Here is a 17,616-nt window from a genome sequence, read left to right as displayed (position 1 = left end):
CAAAAGTTTTAGAGAAGCTTTACCTACAGGTTTTAGAAAAAAGGAAGGGAGTTGAAGAGAGCTGAGCTCTGTAGCCAATGCTTTCCTGAAGAATAATACCTTAGAGTACTATTACCTTAGAGTTTTAAGGAAGGAGAATACTAACTATATAAACCATTATGTAGAGATTTATAACATGGAATGCTAAAATGATCAAGGGGCTAAACTTTCACTGCCCAAACATAACACAAAATCTGAAAAATTGAGAATTCATTGCAAGGGAGAAAATGATGTAATTTTTAAAAAATAGCAAGGCAGTCTAATATTTAATGGAATGTTGCAATGAAATATTATTTAATGTAAATAACCACTTCCACAACCTATCTGCTTACCTAAGCTTACCTTTTAGCATATTCAGGCTTTTTTTTTTTTTTTTTGAGACAGAGTGTCGCTCTGTCCCCCAGGCTGGAGTGCAGTGGCACAATCTGGGCTCACTGCAAGCTCCACCTCCCGGGTTCACACCATTGTCCTGCCTCAGCCTCCTGATTAGCTGGAACTACAGGTGCCCGCCAGCACGCCTGGCTAATTTTTTGTATTTTTTTAGTAGAGACGGGGTTTCACCATGTTAGCCAGGATGGTCTTGATCTCCTGACCTCGTGATCCGCCCGCCTTGGCCTCCCAAAGTGCTGGGATTACAGGCGTGAGCCACTGCGCCCGGCCTATTCAGGCTTTCTTAAAGTGGAGGGACACTTGTACTTAAATTTACTTTCCTATCTCAATTACTGTCTGGCACTTGAAATAGTTAAAAATGCAGTTTTAAAAAAGTAGGTACTCTTTGTAATTTATAAAAGCAATAATTCCAGCTCAGCAGGTTATGAAGTTAGGACGAGTCCCATGCTTTCTTGGTTAGGGACACTGAGCACCCTGAACTCCAGGAATTTATGAGTGTGGGGCTAAGTTATTTCTAACTTCAATAATGGAAAGTTCCCTTCAGGATCCCCTTCAGAAACTATTGATTTTCCAGCACAGCGTGTACTTATCAGTAATGCCAAGATTTTGTGGCATCATCTGGCCATGTCATTAGAAAATGCTGAAACCCTATTCCTTTATTTTTTTTCTTCTTTTTTAGCAAAATTCAACATATTGGGCTTACTAGGCCCTGTGGATAATGCCACTCTACACATTGATCCAGAGTTACATATGCTCTGGAGTTTCTTTTTCTGTATGTCTTCAAAGAAGGTCAAGAGGATCATGATTATACAGTCTTCATTTAATAGGGCATAAACAGTATTAAAATAGTTTAATCATATTTTGAGAAAAGAAGAGAAACAAATTCAATCAGGTTCAAGGCCAAAAGGCTGAATTAGAGTTGCCAGATTCAGTAAATAAAAACACAGTATATCCTGTATTTAATCTAAATTTTATTTCAGATAAACTGATTTTTTTATACAAATATATATTTTAAAAATATATTTTTTATAAAAATATGTCATGTAATATTTATATAATATATAATATGTTATATATAATATATATAATATATAATGTGTTATATATAATATATATAATATATAATGTTATATATATTATATATAATATATAATGTTATATATAATATATATAATATATAATGTTATATATAATATATAATATATGTTATATATAATATATAATATATAATGTTATATATAATATATAATATATAATGTTATATATAATATATAATATATAATGTTATATATATAATATATAATATATAATGTTATATATAATATATAATATATAATGTTATATATATTATATATAATATATAATGTTATATATATTATATATAATATATAATGTTATATATATTATATATAATATATAATGTTATATATTATATATAATATATAATGTTATATATTATATATAATATATAATGTTATATATATTATATATAATATATAATGTTATATATAATATATAATATATAATGTTATATATAATATATAATATATAATGTTATATATAATATATAATATATAATGTTATATATAATATATAATATATAATGTTATATATAATATATAATATATAATGTTATATATAATATATAATATATAATGTTATATATATAATATATAATATATAATGTTATATATATAATATATAATATATAATGTTATATATAATATATATAATATATAATGTTATATATAATATATAATATATAATGTTATATATAATATATAATATATAATGTTATATATATTATATATAATATATAATGTTATATATATTATATATAATATATAATGTTATATATATTATATATAATATATAATGTTATATATATTATATATAATATATAATGTTATATATATTATATATAATATATAATGTTATATATATTATATATATAATATATTATATATAATATATTATGTTTTATATATATATACTAAAAACTTATTTTTTTTCTGAAATTCATATGCAACTGAGAGTTCTGTATTTTTTCAGGCAATCCTAAAACCTAGCTAGGCTTACACAATAAAGCTCAAAAAGTTTCCTACAGCTTAAGTAATGAACATTTTATAATTTGTTAATACCTAACCTTTAGGTATCATTAAGTACTACATTGACATAGAGTACCCATAGCAGCAAACCCTTTGAAACATGGTTCATTTATTAAATATTTGCTGAATGCCTTTATGTGTTTAGAGTTATGCTAGCTCTAAGGGGCACTCCAAAAAAGTGAAAAGCAAGTCTGTATCCTTCGACCAACTTGCTTTTCACATAAGATGAATAAGTTTGAGAAACCTAATGTACAGCCTGGTAACTATAATGTCTTGTATACTTGAAATTTGCTAAGAGAATAGATCTTAAGTATTCTAACTACACATGCATACGAAAAGGTAACTATGTGAAGTGGTGGATATATTAATTAGTTTGATTGTGGTAATCATTTCACAACGTATACATATATCAAAATATTACATTCTTTACCTTGAATACATATAATTTTTATTGACACCTTAATAAAGCTAGAAAAAAATAAGTTAAAGGCCTAGTCCGATGCCGCATAGAAGACTAGATTCTATTTGCAAATAGGACTCACTGCTGAAAATTAATTTTCCAGCTACCCTGGGGTTAATTACTCATGAGGCTTAGCTCTGCATGGGGCACCATAAAGAGCCCTGTGGACTAATGGGGAATCAGGATTAGGGTAATAGCCCTTGAAATGTACCTTCTTGGGAGCTTACAGAAGTGGAGCTCCCCACAGGTAGCCACTATAGAGACAGGCCCTGGCTATTTGCTTGTTTTGCAGTAAAGGATAAGGGTAGATGTTTTGTAGTTTTTGCTGAGAGAAGCAAAAGGTTGTCCTGAATCACTGGACACTTACATTCTCTTTTCAAAACTACTACAAAAATCTTTAGGAATTAACTAGAAGTACATTGAAATTATATTTCCCTATAATCCTGTTTGTGTCAGCACATTAAAATTCCCTTGAATGTTTCTTATATAACCACTTCTGGTTAACTCTCGTCTTGAAGTTAGTACAATTTAGTCTTTGCTGTCTTTTTCATCACTGTGAAAGTCCCTTTCTCAGATTCTTCAATTGCATCAAATTCACCATGCACTCCAAATCTTATTCCACTTCCAATTTAAGTAAAACCAATTGTGCTCTCAGTCTATTTATTTTAGTTAAAGTAGACACCTTATTTAAAGAGGCTTTATAACTCTCATACTAATTACTTATATACTCACCTGTACTGCATGATGGGAGAAATGCACAGCCTTCACCGTCATCAAAACGTTCAGTAAATACTTAATTTTTCATGTCTTTGGTTGATACTATGTGAAGATTTACAAAGAGTTACACAAAACTGGCTTCTTTTCACTAGAAGCTGAAATTGAAAAGTTGACACAGGTATATGGACAAATACAACATAAAGCAAAAGTGCAATTATTTGGCCAGATCAATGTTTAAGTGTGCCCAAGCTCATTTCCACTTCATAACATATGCTGTTTGTTCCATCTTCTTGTAATTCTCTTCCTCCAGATTTTTGTATCTCTTGCACTCTCACTTTATTATTAACTTTTGTTGCTGTTGAAATGTTACTTTCTCAGAGAAATTTTTTTCTGATCCTCTTTTTTAAAATAGAGTTTTCTTCAACATTTTTACAAAATTACTCTCTAAGTTCTTGATTTTTATATATATGTTACCATCACACTTGTCACTACCTGAAACTGTATTATAGAGCAATTTCTTTGTTTATGGTTTGTCACCATAGAATGAAATTCCATAAAAGCCACAAATTTGTCTTATTTATTACTATATTTTTAGTGTTTGAAATAATGCCTGCTACCTAGGAGGTGCTTGTTAAATTTTTGTGAGTTAATGCGTGAACAAGTCTCATTTGGTTCAAAATGAAAGGTGAGGTGAAATATTGGGAACATATCAAAGAAGATGTTAAAATGGTGAAGGAAGAGTCATCAAGAACACTGTTGAAATAAGAGAAGGATCTTAGAGATTGCCTGCTTGTTGAAAAAGAATGGAGGAAAACCCAGGTGGAGAAATTCCAATTTTGAATCAATTTAGGAGCACTGAACAGTACGAAAGAGATATTCTCAGCTGAGTTGTTTAGGGCAGGGGTATTTGAATGAAAGAACCTGTTGCCTCTTTTTGATTCCTGAGCTTGAGGAGTTGAAAACAATGGGTCAACAATGTTTGTTGTGGCATGGTACTCAGGGACATATCTGTTAGCACCCATGGATCTGTTATCTGTTCCAAACCAAATCTGGCAGCCTGGTAAAGTGAGGATTCCAGTTGTCTTGGGTAGTAACTACACTTTCTTTCTTTCTTTTTTTTAAATCATCTGCTACATTTCTCAGAACTAGGGAATCCCTGAAAGAAATTTTCAAGACATAGAGCACAAAGACTGGGTCTGTTTGTTATATTTTGAGTAAGAATAGAGGCTATTATTCAGGAAATGCACTTTGTTATTTGAGGAAGGGAAATGTAGAAAGGGCAGTCTGCCCATTAGCCTTTTATAAAAAGCAATCAGTATTTCCGGTGGCATCCTTAGCTTGTCAAGCCTCATAGAACAGTCTTGCCCTTGGGCATTATACCTGTTGTGCCCATTTGTTATGGGTTTTTCATGAGTCTCCCAATTTCAGAATGTTGCCGTGTTGTCAGACCTTGTGCCTGCCATGCTATGGCATGTTGTCACAATAAGGCTTCTGATTTTAGGTGCCATTTTATAATTATTGAAAAAGTTAGGTGTGACAAAGGCTGCTGGACTTCATAGATAAAACAAAGTCTACAAAAAATTTTGAAAATTAGTCTCTAATTTTTGCTACTTGTATATATTAAAACCAATGTGAATTCTCTGAATCTTGTCCAGAGTTTCAGCCTACTTAACCCATGTGATTCACATGAGAAGGGAGGCTAGGAGGGAGATGGATCGAGAAAAATGAAATAGAAGCATGTATTTCACAATAAATAATGAGAATTGTATATAAAGTTCCAATTAGAAAGAAGGTAGATTTAGGCCTTCTAAATAAACTTAAGGTTTCAAGAACCACTTGAAGAAATCTGTAAAGAGGAGGATATCAAGAGCAGGAGGAAAGATACACAGTTGTAGCCCAGATGAAGTAGTACAAGCCCCAAGAAAAAGAATAATTATACAATGTGACCAATACTTCCCAATGGAAGGCTTTTCCATATAATGTATAACAGAAGTGGTACACATTCATTGCAATTTGATAAAACAATTATATTTTCCAGTTAATAATCACAATAATCCTGATAGGTACAAAAGGTATTATAATTATCCCATTTTTAAGTTAAGAAAAATGAGTTCTGGAGTGTCTGAGCTTGTATGTAAGACATAAAGTCTTTTGGAACTCGTTCAGTGATTACACAGAGAGAGTCTATTTCTGCCTGAAACACACAAGGTAAATTGTGTCTTTAACAACCTATCTCCTATCAACGATCTATCCAAAAGGCAGGTGCATCCTAACAGCACAGTAAGTAGAAGGTTCAGGAAGAGCATGAGAGCTTTTCTTACAGAAAGAGATCACATCAATTGCCTATTGTGAGTGGATTACCTTGTGAAAAATAAGCATGATTAAAATTTTCAGTTGACAGTCAAAATTCAATGAACTACTTCAGTGTTGTCAAAGCTGTTTTCTGTATTCATATTACAGAAAATGGGCCACTTAATCTTTAAAAAGTGATCAATTAGTCTAGCCTATATCGCTTCTTATTGACAATGCATGCTACCAGGTGGCTGGTTTTGAATCTTTAAAAAAAACTAAAGAAAATATCTGAAAGGAAAGGTAAAGAGTATAATGAGATATGCTAACCTCTTACAAAATTCTGAATAAACTCCTGAAACTCCTAAAATGTGAATTAGTCCTCTTGTGCTGTATGCTTATCACACCTGTTTAGTTATGCCACCACAGACATGTTCCCTGGAATTCTTCTTCTAGTTTGTGACTTCTAGTTAATGATGTCATAAGCCTTTCTCAGCACATAGTGGCACCAAAATTCTCTTGTCACTTGGTACATAGTTCGTAGGGATGGGAGCACAGAGAATCAGGTTTGTGGGCCTGGATTTTAGTTCTGAACTTGTACTAGTTGATGCATTTCTAAAACTGTACTTAAAGAAACACATGCATGCCCAGGCCCACCCTTAGCCATTTTTATATAGTCAGACTTGAGTGAAGCAAAAATACCTGTGATTTTCACAAAGTGCTTCTGAAGCACAGCTCTGCTCAGAGCCCTTGCTTTACAGGTTCCAATAGTGTCAAATCTATGTCACTTAGCCTGAGTCCTCTGGAAAGCCGAGCCTGAAGCAATGATTATGATTCTAATAGTTTATTTTCCAGATACAATCACATCACAGGATGTTGAGGTAAGGAACAGATGTAATCTCTTGCAACACAGTGTGCTACCATGCTGGCTGCTGCATCACAGCCATAACGCAACATATCAGATAATTCAGCAGGCTTGTTCAATCAGCAGGAAGGAATTATCTAGAAGGCTTGAAAGGAAGCACTGTACCTGGGAGTAGTATGCAGGGGAGAGAAAGGAGAAATAATTGCCTGCTTGCTTTCTCTCTGTCTCCCTTTTCCCACTGGTCAAAATTCACTCTGGGTAAAACTACCTCTTTCACATTTCTAGTTGCTTCATCTGGTCCTTGAGTGACTATGCAGGAATGCAAATTTTATGTCCTGTAGGGTGATGCTTCATTTAATTCCAAAGGTAGGGTTGATTTGGCAACAGGTGGGGTTCTGACTAAGAAAGAGAGGAAGAAAGTAGCTAAAGTTTATGTCCTTCAATGCAATATTGTCACTGAAGGTGAAGGAGAGATTATTGAGGGGTTATTGCAGCATGTCAAAAAGATAAAGTTGGATTTAAAGAGGGCATATAAGATTGAGGAAAGACAGAAGCCACACAGAATACACTGGGAAAATAAAAATTAGTGTTAAATATTGTTGATTGGCACTTGACATCTCTTTCCACCTTTCTATATTCTAACCTGCATCCCAGGAGTTGGAAGGCAAAGAGCTACATTTACAAGACTCTCTTGCTGCTAGGTTTCTGGCTGCAATTCAGATTTTGCCAATAGGTTGCACTTGTGCATAATATGTGGAAGAGAGGCCCTTTTTATGTGGCTGTGGTGCCACCACCAAGTTTCTGTAGATGTGTGTACTGGCGACAACAGTAATTTCTTCACCTTTGGATTTCAGCTATAGTGGAGTGACTTTAAAAGCAAGAGTTGGCCAAGTGTGGTGGCTCATGCCTGTAATCCTAGCACTTTGGGAGGCCACGGGGGAAGATAGTTTGAGTCCAGGAGTTTGAGACCGGCTTGGGCAACATAGTGAGACCCTATCTATAAAAAAGTTTAAAAAATTAGCTGGGCGTGATGACACATGCCTGTAGTCCCAGCTACTCGGGAGGCTGAGGCAGGAGGATCACTTGAGCCTGGTAGGTTAAGGACGAGGGGAGCCATGACTGTTCCATTGCACTCTAGCCTGAATGACAGAGTGAGACCTTGTCTCTCAAAAAACAAACAAACAAACAAACAAAAAAAAACGAGTCCAGTAGGGCCCTCTGACTTTTCCTCCTTTAGCTCTTCCAACCATTTTGTAAGCACCCTCTTTCTGCATTAAAACTCTTTATGAGTCATATCCCTGGAGCAGTTTGGGTTTCCTGTAAATGCAGTAAGACAGCAGAAGCACTGAAAAAGAAACAGAGCTTGTGGGATCTTGATACACAGACCCTCATGCTCAGCTCCTCATCTGCATTCATCGTCAGCCCAGGAATGGAAAGGGTAAGAAACAGCAAGTCTGCATGGTGGGAAGAGACCGTGTTTGGGATCAGGCTTTCAGATTTGAATTCTAGCCTCAACACTTACTACTTAGTGAACCTTGGACTTTTGTTTCCTCAGCCTATAAAATAAACTAATACCTGCTCTAAACAACTTAGATTATGGCTATACAGATTTAATGAGATAATGGATATAAAAGTTCTTTTAGCAGCTGTAATGTGTCCTAAATCTTAAAATCATAAATCATCAGTACTTTGAGTAATGAATGTTGTGTGTTGTCACTTGTCCTGGAAATGAACTGGCCCAAACAATTCCAGAGGCAAAAGCAGTGTGCTCACCATTGTGTTCCCAGTTTCTAATACAGGGCTTGACATGCTGTTTGATAAATATTCACTGAATGAATGAAGTAATGACAGATACCTGACAGCTTATCTACAGACTACAAGTTGCAGATGGGAAAATTAGAGTATCCCAATGCTTGTTTTTATTCATGACTAGCCAAGACTGCTCCCTACAGAGTGAGTAGAAAGCTTTTAAGGGACTCTTTGATCAACTCCTGCCCCCTTTTGGTTGGTGATTTAGCCAAGTATTTGGGAGTTGTCAGTGCATTTTTTTTTCCAGTAAATATTTGAAGAACTCCTAAATATGTAAAGTTTTCTGGCCAAATCTTGTCAACAAAATAGAAATAAGGCTGTTAGGAACCTATGGCAAATGTATGAATGTCTACCTCCATTTTGCACTCATCTATCTCATGAGGTGGTGCTGTGCAGTTTCGATTTTCCACATATTAGTATCTCTGTGGAACATTGTACAGAAGCTGGCACAAAATGTACCAGCTAGTTTCTAACATATTCTAACAAGCCCTGTGAGTGATTCTGAGGCATATAGAAGTTTCAAAGCCAGTGGTATGGTGACTTTCAAACTTGTCTACTGAGAAAATATTTTTACATGATTATGCATGTATTATCTTGTGTGAAACTTTCACAAAATCATTCTGAACCTTACTACGTAAAATAAAGGATATTTCCTAATGTGTTCTATTCTACTCTATTCTAATCTATTTATATTTTTGTAAAATGCTGGTTGTGACTCACCAAACTGATTCCACAAATCCCATGTGTTAACACCTATAGTTTGAAAAATATTGGTGTAAAACATATTAGACCTAGCTTAAGAAATATGGCCTCTAATAATGTTACTACCTTACATTTGTGTAACAAAAATCATTTTATACATATTTTTATTTTCACTACACCAGAGCCAATATGTATATTATGACTCCCAATTTTACAGAAGAGGAAACAGATGTTACCTGGAATTATAATGCTACTGAACCACATACTGGAACTACACCTTATTCCAAAGTACACTGATATTTCTGTTACGCATCTAGTTCAGTAGTTTTGGTACAACTTTTGTCATAAATAAGCCTTGTTACTTGTGGCGAGTTATTTCCCTTTTCCACACTTCAGTTGCCCCACTTATAAATAGTTTGAGGGTGGCCTAGGGTGGAGGAGTGGGGGACTAGGACTGGATGAGCAAAAGATTGGGAATGGGCTCATTTTCTGCCTTATTCCTGACTGAAAGAATGCCATTTTCTTTCAGGAAAGACAGACAGACACACACACACACACACACACACACACACACACACACACACAATTTACTAATTCCTTAAATTATAAATTTAATTATTTATCTTTTGATAATAACAGTAATAACAAAAATTAACAGCTAACATGTATTGAGCACTCATTCCAATTCAGGAACGGTGCTTAGAGCTTTAGATACTTGATTAAATCCTCATTACCTTAAGAGTTAGATGCCATTGTCATCACCATTTGCAGAAGTAGAGATTGATGCTTAAAGAGTTAAGTAGTTGCCCAAGGATACCCAGCCTGTTTGGCACAGTGGGAGAGCAGTGGGCTTACTTCAGAAGATTTAACCACCAAGCCACACTCCTGGCAAGGCGGTGATCTTGGCCACTATGCCAGATTGTCTACTTCCAGGAAACACCATTGAACATGAGTGACTGCAGTGTATCTTATAACAGAGTTTTCCTGGAAACCAATCGAACTAAATCAAAAGAGTGACACTTCATGAATTGCTGTCTTTTAACTTCTGTAACAAATTGCTGGCATAGCTGATATCGGAGTTGAGTTGTTAGCTAAAACTTCCAAGTGCTCCTTCCATTCTAAATGTCTCTGTTGTTTGCTAAAGTGATTTTTTTTTTAAAGACTACGTAAAATCCACATGTTTCCTTCAAATTTGGCACTTTTAATCTGTTCCCAACTAGTAGTTTGTCAAATCACCTGGAATTTCAGAACTATCATCTAAACAATTTGCGTGCTGACTTCAGAAGTTTTCAAAGTTGGGTGAGCATAATAAACCTTTTGGGACCGGGGGAATATCAGAATTTCTGTTTTTATCTCCTCTTTTTGAAAGTTTATGTTTGTGCATAGTACATTAGTGTAGTCATACATGTATTAAATAAATAAGTAAACAAACATTTATTGTGATTGTGTGATCAAAAAATTATAGAGACTATTGATTTAGTCACTTTTCTATGTGAAGCTTGATTTTCTCTGTTGATAGGGATAAGGTCTGTATTTGGCTTGTCTATTGCTGTGTAACAAATCATCCCCCAAACTGGTAGCTTCAAACAATAGCAATATTTCATTTTCTCACATAGTTGCAATTTGAGCAGGATTCAGAGGGTCAGCTTGTCTTTGCTCTATCACAGAGGCTTGAAAGCTGGGCTGGAGCCATCTGAAGGCTGCTCACTCACAGGTGTGGTAGTGATGTTGGCTGTTGTCTGGGAAGATACAAATGCTTTGAGACAAAAATGTCTGGAGCTCCTCAGCATTTCTTTCTTTCTCTTGTGGTCTTTCCATGTGGTCTCTCCAGTATGGCAGCTTCAGAGTAGTGAGACGTATTACACAGCAGCTAGGGCTCTTGAAGTGCATGTCCCAAGGGAAAGAATCAGTCAGAATACCAATGACCTTTTCTAATCTAGCCTTGGAACTTGTACTTGCTCACTGCTGCCACATCCTATTCTTTAGAAGTAAATCACTTGGTGAATAAGACTTTTTGATTGGAGGAGTGTCAAATAATTTGCTAACATACATTAACACCCTGTACACTTTGTTCAAGTGTCACTGGTTGGGCTAGTGAAAGGCCAATGTTATGGTTGGGAGCCATCTAAGTAAATTTGGGCTTTAAGTTATGAGGTGCTTGTGAATCTGAGAAACCGAGCTGATCAGGAGGGTCTCCAGGCTGAGTGGATTGAAACCACTTGTCTCATTTCCATTTCAGCCTCCTCGCCCCATTTGGAGGTGAGGAAAGAAAAAAAGCATTAAAAGTAGACTAGGTGGTGCCCTGCTAGAGTGGGGAAGGTAGCTGGATTCCTCATCCTACTCAGGTAGGTCTGAGAGCAAGGGGTTATGGATCAGCTCACCAAAATATCATGTATGTCAAAATGTCATAATGGGTATGTGTGTTAATAAAAAAATGTGTAAACCTCCCTTCAAAATGTCATGCCAACAATAGATATGTGTGCTAGTAAAAAATGTGTATATCTCCCATCAAAAGGTCATATCAATAATAGATGTGTGTTCTAATAAAAATATTTACTTTTGCTATAAGCACTTTCCTACTTAAGTTAATAGGTGCTACTAAAACAAGAGTATAGCTACAGAACGTTCAAAATCAATTTCTTATTTGTGCCTCTTCAAACAGTTTAGGTAAATGAAATAAATTTACAATGTATATTTTGAGTAAAAGCATTTTCTATAAATAATGAAACATGAGTAAAATAATGTACTGTAGGTTACCTATTCCACTGAGGGTAGTAGAACTAAATTGTTTAGATTTATGCAGGTTTCATTTAAGTCGTGATTTCTAAGAGTGTATCTATTCTTGAAATTATTCTGAAAGACTAATAACAACTTCCTTTGACATTTGATCAAGTACGTTATTAAAATTCAGAAGCCAGAGAAGAATGAGGAACACTGGAAGTTGTTCAGAGGAGAGCCTCAAAGATGATTAAAAGGATGAGAAATGAGACCCAAGGAAAGTATAATTTATTGAGATGACTCCATTTTGACAGGGCAGAGTTTGAGGTGATGACTCAATTCATGTTCTGTTGACTAAAACTCGAACTCTGTGCTCTGCCATAAACTATATTGCTATGTCAAGTAATGTTCATAATTGGGACAATGAAAATTTAGTAGTGAAAATTTTTGTAATGATTTTGATTTCATTCCTTTTTCCCTGCAACCAAATTTAAATTTCATTAAATGTAAGGTTAGTGTATTCTCCTACTTCAAAAATGGATAATACATAGGATTCTTATTTTCACACCATATCCAGAAATAGTTTCCACATTCTAAACTCTGAAACAGGAAAATGCCTTGGTGTTCATTTTCATCCAGATGAATCAGGTCTTAATTTTAGTTTTCTGGAAAGAAATAACAGCGTGTACAAATCAAATTTTTTAAATTAATAATTGCAGCAGATTTTCAGGGCTGGCTGTTAAGTCATTTTCTGTAGTGGTTGCTAATTGATTATTAACTCTCTAGAATAACTTAAGTATGATGCTACCCTAAGACACTGAAAATAGAGCTGATCTACTTGGAGCCTAAGATCTTATGAATTTTCTTTTCTTTTTTTAAGCTTTAAAATTTTTTTTTGTCAGAGGCTTTTCAGTGTTCTAGTAAAAAAACCTCTTAGATTTGCAAGATTATAGATTGCCTATAAATATTCTGCAACTAATGCATTTATGTTTTAAGTCCGTAAAGGAACACTTAGTATTGCTATATCTGCAGGTAGTTTGTTGCACATTTATGTTTCTTAATTACTATGTTAGTAAACAGTCTCTCGGGTGCTTTTTCTATGATTGATGAACTTACTTTTTATTTTGATAAAGATGGCTGTTGCATTAGTGCTTAACCTCCATAGTGTAATCATTCTTGCCCCAGACAAATTTTTTTGACCTGAAAACCAAATGTCTTTGTGGTAAATGCATTACATAAAAAAAGACCCTACACTCCGCTTTTTCTTCTTGTAAATCAGTTTTCTTATGTTTCACTTTTATGAGTTTCTAGTTGTGGTGTTATTACAATTGATTCAGCAATGGAAGAAATTTTTAGTTGGATTTCAAAGGAATATTCCATGCATTTGTGGTAGAAAGACATTCACTTAAGGTATTGTCTTAGTCCATTCAGGTTACTACAACAAAAATACCATAAACTGGGCAGCTTATAGAAAATAAACATTTCTCAGAGTTCTAGAGACTAGGAAGTCCAAATCAAGGCATTGATGGACACTAATCCCTTCATGAGGGCCCTACCCGCTGATGTAATCACCCCAAAGGCCCTACCTCCTAATGCCATCACCTGGGGGATTAGGATTTCAATATGTAAATTTTGGGGAGTACAAGTTGTGACACCATAGCAAGTATCTTGAATATATCTTGTAGTCCCAGATTTTCTAATTCTTAAGAATCATCAAATCTGATAAATTTCACATTTTACGTGTCTTATGAATGCCCTACAAGTAGATGTAGAGGCTATACTCAGATAAAAAAAAAAAAAAAAAAGGTGGATGTCTGCATTTGCTTGTGAGACTAATCTCAGCTGCAGGCAGAATATTTCGGAAAATTGTTAGAATTTCATGGGGTAACTTTTGCTCCTTCCCAAGCTAATTATTTTTAATTTCTCTTTCCTTCTACTTTTTGTTTGTTTTCCATGAGTTTTTTTGTTTTATTTTATTTTAATCTGCAGACAATTTGCAGTGATTAGATTTGTTCAAAGTAGACCCAGATTCCTTAAGACTGGTAAATCCTCAAATTGAAACAAAACAAAATTACGAACACATACAGACGTGCACACACACATGCATACCCACGTAAAAACAAAATATGCAGAAAGAAAGTAAACTTTTCTGTTATACTACTATTCTTGGACCTCAGAATGATATTCATAAAAGCTTAAGGCAAAATGAGGGATGAAATCCAGATGAACTGGAACACTTGCTTTATGCCCTAAGAATTTATCTGAAAAGTTGTGGGCATATTGAATTTTACTTTAAAATTTTGGTACTAGAAGAGCTATCATTGAATGAAATTCTGCAGTGCTTCTTTTTGCAAAATGAAACATTTTTTAGAGGGCAGAAGAACATCTTTAACAGATCTCTTTCCAACGAACCTATTTTTTTCCTGTAGTCTCTTTGAGCATCAAATTTATAAACTGTAAAATAGATACTAGTTTATACTTGATAGAGTGGTCAAGAGAATTAAATGAGAATCAGTTTTTTGAGTAATAAAGGCCTACATAAATGTCAGTGGGCTTATGTTTCGGACTGACACCTGTATTATATTAATAAGTCTTCATTTAGTTTGTGTAAAGGGGATGTAAGTTGGTGTCTACTCCTGCTCTGTTAACTGATTTCTAAATTGTGACTTTGTATAAATCCTTAAGTACTTTGTACACCAGTTTTTCATTCACGTATTCATTCAGTAAGAAGATATCAAGTGCCTACAATGTACCAGGATGCTATTGGCTCTGGGGATATAGCAGTGCAAGACAGAAATGCAGCTCATGGAGCTGGCATTCTGATGGTGAGATGCAAGCACCAAACAAAGGAAATACGTAGGTATGTTAGAAGGTGATAAGTAGTGTGCAAAAAATAAAACTGAAAGGGGATAGAAAATGCGGGGGATTTATTTTTTTAAGTTAATTAAGGTTGTCAGGGTAAGACCTCTCTGAGAAGGTAACTTTTGAGAGAAGACCTGAAAGTGATACAGGCATGAGTCATGTCGAAATGAGAGAGGAACAATTCCAGGTAGAGAGAACAGCAAACAGAAATCTCATGCAGTGAGCGTATGTCTTGGCAAGAAGGCCAGTGTGCTGGAGGTAAGTCAATGCGAGAAAGTCACAGAAGCTGAGGCCAAAGGTGGTGAGTGGCAGGCAGAATAGGGCTATGAAGAGCATTTAAGGACTTTGCTTTTTACCCTGAGTAAGAAAATGAGACATTTGAAGATTTTGTGTGATTTAGATTTTAACGGAGTCCTTTGGCTGGAGAATATAAAATACAGGTATCAGGTTTATCCTTTAAAATCTTTTTTAGCTCTAGGTCCAAGATTCTACATTGTTTGATAGTTTCTTTACCAATTTTCCTCCTATTATTCCAGGCAGAAGAAAATCCTCTTCAGGCTCTTCTTGGTCAACTCCTGGGACCAGCTATTTGACACACTACAGGAGTTAATTCACCATGAAAGTGGAGTCAATAAGGCCAATTGAACCTTCACTTTCTCATGGCTTTAAAAAATAATTTAAAAGAAGATCACCGTGTTTCAGAAGTACTAAAGAACTATTGATAGTATATATGAGGGTTCATGGTGTGTATATAAAGACCATATACTTTTGACCTCAGCACAAGTGAGCAGCTCAGTGCAAATCAACTTGTCTTGTGGACATATAGGAAGACCTTCTCTCCTGTCCTTCTTCACAAACCTATGAAAGGCCATTCTCTAAATTTTAACAAAAGTCTATTCCCTTACCAGTAGGTGAAAGATTTGTCTCAATGTAATATAAACCCATGAGATTCCAGAGTGAGGAACATGCCAGTAAATTCCAAAAGACTTTTAAGTTCTTCAAGAATGTTAAAGGAAGAAATTATCTTCAAGTGTTAAAATTATTTGCAGTGTCAGCTTTATAAATTTGTTTTTACATGCTGCCTCTCTAAATCCCCCAGTACATTGTTATTTGGGCAGTAGATACTTTATTTGTGTGATGACCTGTAGGATGTCAGATTTTAGGAGAGCAAACTCCAGTGTGAAGCAGAACAGCTGTTGTTCTGTACATTCAAATGATGGCTGATGCTGTTGATTATTTAAAAAAAGAATAAGATAATTTTGCTTTTATTTATGGCATTATAATTAAGCCAAATTTTCTTTATTTGGATGTAAACTTTCTATATTTAGCAAATATACTGAGTTGGGTAGAGCAATAGAAACCTCAAATTCATTTGTATTCTGACAGAGAGAGAGATAGAGAGAGAGAACATCAGTGTTCTCTGCAGTGAATTTTATACTTACAAAATAAAACATTAACTGAAATAACCAACATCATAAAAAAAGATGTGGGTGGCAGTTACCGAAGGGCATCTGGATCCTCTGTAAAAGACCTTGAAATTCCCAAGCACTAAGTGTAATAAGGAAAAGATGAGAAGATCATATTGAAATATATAAAATTAACTTGGCAGAATATTCACAATTCATTTTATGCATGTATATAAGACAATCCCCTCTGCATCACAGTGTATTAAAAAGGATGTGTGGGTTGGTATTAAGGATTACATTGAGACAAAACACAAGCTGATTGTTATATGGTTAAAGGCACTCTTAAAAGTGATATGGTTTAATAAGGAGTATCATGGCCTGCTGTCCAAATACAGTGACTGTCTATGCTGCCAGCTTAAGGAGATCAGGAGAATACTTCAATGAGACTACTGAGTATTAAGAAATTTATTCACCAGATTAGTTCCCAACTTTACTTCTCTTTAAAAAATTTTTTTAAAAAACGTTACACATGCATAATAATAACATGCAATGGGTAATAATTACATCATGGAAAATGAGGTATCCGTCTCCTCAAGCATTTATCCTTTGTGTTATAAACAATCCAATTATACTATTTCAGTTATTTTTAAATGTACCGTTAAATTATTGTTGACTATAGTCACCCTGTTGTGCTATCAAATACTAGGTCTTATTCATTCTTTCTAACTAATTTTTGGTACCCATTAACCATCTCTGCCTTCCCACCAACCCCCCAAAACATTTCCCAGCCTCTAATAACCATCCTTCTTCCAGATTTACTTCTGAATCACTCACTTTGAGAGGTTACTTATATATGATTATTAAAAGTCAAGATAATAACCAGATTATTTGGAAGAATCATGAGTATCAAAATGATGATCAAATAGTTTACTTATCTACATTTTAAATTATCTACATTTTAAATTTTCTTCCACCCAGCCAACTAGCGAATTTGGAGCTGCTTAGACAACCATTCTGCTCTAATACGAATTATTTGTATAGAAAGTTAAGATACCTCAGAGATCCAAACCTGACTGCTGGATGTCAGGCACACAGCCACTGTGCCACTGTCCATCAAAAGCATACAAAACCAGCAAGAAGCCCCACAGGCTTTGATTTCGAGGTCCTTAGGCAAATGGTCTCAATTTTGAAATTATCTCTTCTTAATAGGAAGTACTCACATAGTGCTATTATATGCCAGGCATTTGAATT

General features: G+C 34.6%; 1 long non-coding RNA gene across 1 annotated transcript; it reads left to right on the top strand.

The window, feature by feature from the left end:
* The first annotated feature begins 2,542 nt into the window (after window positions 1–2,542).
* Window positions 2,543–17,359, top strand: LOC129059984 (uncharacterized). Its single transcript, XR_008526259.2, has 3 exons — window positions 2,543–6,884; window positions 12,273–12,378; window positions 15,500–17,359. It is a non-coding gene; the product is annotated as an uncharacterized LOC129059984 (long non-coding RNA).
* Window positions 17,360–17,616: the final 257 nt, after the last annotated feature.

The sequence above is a fragment of the Pongo abelii genome, chromosome 5 (assembly GCF_028885655.2).
Source record: "Pongo abelii isolate AG06213 chromosome 5, NHGRI_mPonAbe1-v2.0_pri, whole genome shotgun sequence".
Classification (NCBI taxonomy): Eukaryota; Metazoa; Chordata; class Mammalia; order Primates; family Hominidae; genus Pongo; species Pongo abelii.
The sequence above is the reverse complement of the archived record's forward strand: the minus strand, read 5'-3'. Positions and strand labels throughout refer to the sequence as shown.